The sequence below is a fragment of the Nicotiana tomentosiformis genome, chromosome 12, assembly GCF_000390325.3.
Source record: "Nicotiana tomentosiformis chromosome 12, ASM39032v3, whole genome shotgun sequence".
Lineage (NCBI taxonomy): Eukaryota > Viridiplantae > Streptophyta > Magnoliopsida > Solanales > Solanaceae > Nicotiana > Nicotiana tomentosiformis.
The window spans coordinates 120,878,344-120,884,676 of record NC_090823.1 but is presented as its reverse complement, the minus strand read 5'-3'; the positions used below and the strand labels follow the sequence as shown (position 1 = coordinate 120,884,676).

Sequence of the window (6,333 nt, the reverse complement as noted above, 5' to 3'; positions counted from 1 at the left end):
GCACCGTTGCCGGGGGAATTAATGGCGTTATTAATCGCAGCTAAAATAATTGCTAGAATTCTTAGTGTAGTCAATTTTCTTCATTGCAAACCAAATACATTGAAATTCTAACGTTTGTAGTCTTGGGTGCTACAAGTGCATGCCTAGAAACTCCTCAAGAACTGGTGAATTATTCGAAGCATTATCAGATCCAGAGAAAGTTTCAAGGCACTGAATCGTGCAAACAAGAAGGGCAAACAACAACAGAACTCAACAAAACAAATCGAACCAGACATGGATGACGGAGTAGAAAATCCAAACAACAGAAACAATGAGAATGACCCGAACAATCAGGGTGTGGTGCCTCTTGTGCCAGAAGCAGCATTGTATGACTGTGCACAACCTACCACAGAAAATCTGGCAACCGCAATTGCAGTCCCTCAAATACAAGCGGAATCATTTCAAATCACAAACATGTTACATTTATTGCAGAACAAGGGATTGTTCTCAGGGTCATACATTGAAGATCCTCAGCAGCATCTGAAGAACTTCCTGTCAATATATGTCACGCAAAGGCAACCTAATGTGACACCGGAAGCAATAAAGCTGTTATTGTTTCTATTCTCGGTGACAGAAGAAGCTCAGACTTGGCTTAATTCACTCCCCATAAACTCCATCACTACTTAGGAGGAATTAGTCAAGCAATATTTGAACAAGTTCTACCCACCCAATAAGACGGCCAAACAAATTGATGATATATTAAGCTTCAGGCAGAGACCAACATAAACACTATAAGAAATGTGGGAGAGGTTCAAGGGTTTGCTGGTTAAATGTCCACATCATGGCATTCCAGATCAGATGTTGGGGCAGAGGTTTTACATGGGACTGTAGACGACTTAAAGGCCAATGTTGATGCTTCAGCAGGTGGAGCATTTTTGAGCAAAACATTCAGAGAATGCAAGACCCTACTTGATAAAATGGCCCAAAACTCAGGATGGATGACAAGAGACACTATGATCACTCCTGTAGTTCATTCAGTGGCTTTGGACCTAAAGAACTCCATAGCTAAAAATATGTCCACTCTAATGACGCAAATGAGTATCCTCACCAAAAAGATCGATGAATCAGGCCAGAAGCAGCAGGTACACATAGTTGATGCAACTAATGGGGGCTTATGCACACCATGCATTAACCAACCATATGTATACTCGTGGAGTGCGGAAGGTGACAACCAGCACTATCAGGAAGATATGAACTATGTGGACAACTATGTGGGACATAGGCAAGGTGGTCAGAATTGGGGGAAGCAGAATCAACAATATAGGCCGACAAAACAGCAGTACAATAATAACAATAATCCTGGAGCTATGCGACCACAAGGTCAAGTTATGCCTTACCAAAGGCAACAAGGTTACAACCAGCAAAATCAGCAGCTAGCTTATCAACAGCCTCAATAATAACAGATAGTGAGACAAGATGATGGGTTTTCTGAACTTAAAGGAATGCTGCAACAACTAGGTCCAATGAAAAAAATACAAGAGAGAGTGGATTCACATGAATCATCGATAAAGGGCATTGAGATTCAATTAGGACATATTTCGATGACTCTAAATAATCGTCCCCAAGGGATGCTATCTGCAGACACACAAGTCAATCCAAAAGAGTAGGGCCTGAAACAGCTTATGATAGTGAGTCTAAGAAATGGTAGAGACCTAGACCTGGAGCGAGAAATTGCTCGTGAAAGCCAACCTACTGAAACACTTGTGCCAGTACCCATTGAGATAGATGATTCAACAAGGTTAACTGAGGTGACGGTACAACATGCACAAGAGAGCACACGCAAAGAAAAATAGGTTGCGAAGGAGACTGAGGTAGCACAAGAAACGACAGTAGAAGCAGTGCCTGAGCAAGATAAAACTCAAATCACAGGACGGAAGCAACCTCCAACACCATTTCCACAGAGATTGGCCAAATATCAGAAGGATGAGCAGTATAAGAAATTCATGGAGATATTGAAACAAATTCAGGTGATCATTCCACTGATTGACGCTTTGCGGGAGATGCCTGGGTATGCCAAAATGACGAAAGATTTAATGTCTCGCAAATTCGACTTCCAAGACATGTCCACTGTTACATTGACCCAGACCTGTAGTGCAGTCGTGACGAGACCCATAGTTGAGAAGTTATCAGACCCAGGGAGTTTCACAATCTCATGAATGATAGGAAGCTACGCTTTTGCTAAAGCATTATGTGATTTGAGGGTAAGCATAAACTTGATGCCCTTGGCTATCTACAAAAAGTTAGGCATTGGAAGAGTAAGACCCACATCCATGCTACTACAGCTAGCCGACCGGACAGTGAAGAGGCCATCAGGTATCCTTGATGATGTATTAGTACAGGTTGGGAAGTTTGTGTTCCTAGCAGATTTTGTCATTCTGGACTGCCGGGTTGACGAGGAGATTCCCATAATTTTGGGAAGACCATTCTTGGCCACTGGGAGAGCTTTAATTGATTGTGAAACTGGAGAGCTAAAAATGAGACTAAATGATGAAGAGATAACATTCAATGTGCAGGAATCTATGCGGCGACCAAGTGAATTTGCTAACTGCTCTCTAATAGAAGCTGTGGATGTAATTTTGAAGGAGGAAGATGAGACCTTGAATGCTAAAGACCCTCTAGCAGTCTGTCTCATGAACTTATATGAAGCAAATGCAAAGGACTTGGGGGAGTGGGTACTGGCTCTTGAAGGCCAAGGGTTTTGGAAAAGAGAGCTCGAATTTGAGCCTTTGCACTTAGAAGAAAAGAAAACTCCTCCAGCTAAGCCATCGATAGAAGAGCTACTAAAGTTGGAACTGAAGCCACTACCACCTCATCTCAGGTATGCTTTCTTGGGACCCACAACTTTACCTGTTATTATCTCATCTGATTTGTTAGATGTGCAGAAAGAACAACTTTTGCAGGTATTGATTGAATGCAAAACTGTAATTGGTTGGACCATTGCAGACATTAAGGGTATCAACCCGACCTTCTATATGCATAAGATTCTACTGGAAGATAGCCACAAACTGTCCATAGAACATCAAAGAAGGCTGAACCCCAACATGAAGGAAATTGTGAAAAAGGAGGTGATACAATGGTTAGATGCGGGGATCATTTTCCCATCTCCGATAGCAACTGGATCAACCCAGTCCAATGTGTGCCAAAGAAAGGTCGAATGACTGTAGTGCAAAACGATAACAACGAGTTGATATCAACAAGAACAGTCACGGGATGGTGAATTTGTGTAGACTACAGAAGATTGAACAAGGCCACCCGAAAAGACCACTTTTCCTTGTCGTTCATTGATCAAATGCTAAATAGACTGGCCGGGAGGTCCCTGTTACAACCCAATTTCCCCTCCGTGTGATGTCGTGACGACACCTAGTCTTTACAACTAGGTAAGCCTAACATTTTGCAGAATAATGAAATAAAAATATAAATTTAACTAACTATTCAAAAATACACAACAAATCCCAAAACCCGGAACATCGTGAATCACAAACTACAGAAGAAAAGATCTAGTGTCTCTATACATCAGAGTCTAAAAAGGAAAAATACAAAAGATAATGGACATAGAAAGGAGTAGAAGGGGACTCCGAGGTCTACGGACGTGGCAGATATACCTTGAAGTCTCCAAAACTATCCCGGCTTATTGATAGTGTGGCTGATAAGGTGCACCTGGATCTGCACACGAAAAAAATATGTGCAGAGAGTAGCATGAGTACACCACAATGGTACCCAGTAAGTGCCAAGCCTAATCTCGGTCGATTAGTGACGAGGTCAGGTCAAGGCCCTACCGGAGTACATATAATAAATTAAACAATAAAAGATATAAATAAAATTTACAGTAACACAGTTAAAGAAATTCTTGAAAATTTAACAGTTAAGGGAGCCCTCTGCTCAAAACAAGGTAAACACAATGGGGAATCTCCCGGGATACCGTCCCGTAATTTCGAATGAATATGCAGTACAGGGGGATCTCCCGAAATACGTCCGTAGTCCCAAAGTAACTATGCAGTGCTGAGGGATCTCATGAAATACGTCTGTAGTCCCAAAGTAAATATGCAGTACTGGAGGATCTCCAGGAATACGTAAAATTTAGATCATAAAGGATTCAACTTTTAGATATGCACCCGTATCCAACACTTACACTTGAGTTTGTGCAACTTAGATGCTTGCCAACCTCATTTGTCTTTATCCTTTATGGGAGGTAAGAGTTCAGCTACAACCTATATTTTCCTTTACCCTTTGCCCTCCTTCAAACTCGTCCCTCGTTGTTATGTTAAAAAAAATATTTAGTGAAAAGTTTATTTTGTGGCACGCTTGATTTATTAGTTTGTCTATAAGTAAGAACGTTTTTACCTCACTCTAATACTTAAAACACAATAAAAATTCCAAAAGTCAATTGATATCTTCAATCTCTATTTTGAAGCTTTCTTCTATGAGATATAATTAATTTATGCTAAATGAGAGGCATCAAAAGTACATAATATCTATGTATACGGTCAAAACCGAGTTTGCCCTTCGTATGATTAATCAAGATTGGAGCATGATGGACCAAGGTTCGTCATTATAATATCGAGTTGTGATGTGAAGTTGGGTTGTCCAGTTCAAGACCCAGATACCGATCAATACCGAGATCGATTCAATATCGAGCTCGAGGCCCAGAGATCGATCAATATCGAGCTCGAGATCCAGAAGTTCGATCAATATCGAGCTCGAGTCAATATCGAGCTCGAAACCCTGAGACCGACCAATACCGAGACCGTCCAAGATCGAGATCGAGCCAAGGAACAAAAGAGTCGTTATAGCCGCATTTGGGGAGAGAATTTCGGCGGAAATGAGGGAAAAGCTAATTAATTAATCTATCATGGGATCTCCACTACGTATTTTTAATTATACCCAAAAGGGAATTCCCCCACTATATTAAGAGTGGTTGTCATTTGGCAGAGGACATTCATACATTCTCACATTCAGAGATTATTGAGATTTATAACATATAGTCAAATATTATCCTTTTTTGGGCTTACGACATTGATTCATCTTGTTCATTTATCAATCATCCTCTATTCAACTTGGGTATGTATTCATTCCTTTTTACAGTCATCAATCGATATATTTCTACTTATTTTTTTAATTTGTATTAAGTTATACCACATATCCTTAAAACTGCGTATAAATTCAACTCTATCCGTTTTTCGAGTAAACAGTTTGGCGCCCACCGTGGGGCTAAAGATAACAGTGGTTATTTGGTATGAATCTCTGCAAAACACACCATTTTACGCTTTCTCTTGAAAGTTTCTTTGATATCAGGTTAAAAACGACGAACTCTCAATTAATGGCCCTACCTATCGACAACGAAGTTGGCCTTCAAGATGAGAACAACAACCTGACGACTGGGGATGAAAGTTCACTCGTCGATCCCGTTGGAACTCGGTCCGTAGATCCAATTGGTGTTAATTCACATGTGGCCGTTGAGGCGAACCAACGTTCTGACCCTGAAAACAGCATTCATAGTGGAGCTCGATCTGCAGTTCGAAATACCCAAAATGTTGGAGAAGACGGGATCAGCCAGCGTATGATTTTCAAAATGTTGCAAGCTCAACAGGTAGAAATAGCTCAGTTACAGATCCAAACCCAGGTACCAAGCAGGGTCGAGCCCCGTGTTGAAGTGGACGTATTGAAGTTGGAGGCCGAGGAATGGAAGAAGAACATGGACCGCCTCACCTCATAAAATGAGACTTCCCGAACTCAACTGGCTTCGGCTGAGGCCCAACTTCGAAGATTGAAAGAGAAAGCCTTGGTGGAAGCCAAGAAGATCGAGGAGTTCCAGTCTCGCTTGAGCTCAGCAAATTCTGATCGAGAGAAACTGGCCACAGAACTTGTAGCGGCCAAATCGGAGGTCGAGAAAGCCATGGCCAGTGCTGATGCAATGGTGGCCATTTATCGATCCGATGGTGAAGCTACTCAGGTTCGAGCAAAGAAGGTTGCCGAGGCTGCTCAGGCTCAAGCAAACTGGTTGTCGAGCATGCTAAATGCCAGTCTCGAAGGGAGACTCTTGAAGAGATCCATGCTCGTGGCTTCGATCTTACAGCCGAGATCGAGAAAGCTAAGGAGCTTGAAACCAAAACTAGAGTGTTGGCTTTTATCGATGATGATGATTCCGGGAGTACAAGCGGATCTGAAAGTGAAGGGGGCCTCGAGGGCGAAGATGCTGCTCCTGGAGAGGACTAAGTCCTTTAGTATTTTTGTGTTTCTTATAAGACTGTCTTGGTCTTTTGTAAAGAAATTTAATCGGGCCATGCTTCCCTTGTA

General features: G+C 41.8%; 1 non-coding gene across 1 annotated transcript; it reads right to left on the bottom strand.

Moving 5' to 3' along the window:
• Positions 1-720: 720 nt before the first annotated feature.
• LOC117278339 (small nucleolar RNA R71) lies at positions 721-827 on the bottom strand. The gene has a single exon (XR_004508714.1). It is a non-coding gene; the product is annotated as a small nucleolar RNA R71 (small nucleolar RNA).
• Between the last annotated feature and the right edge of the window lie 5,506 nt (positions 828-6,333).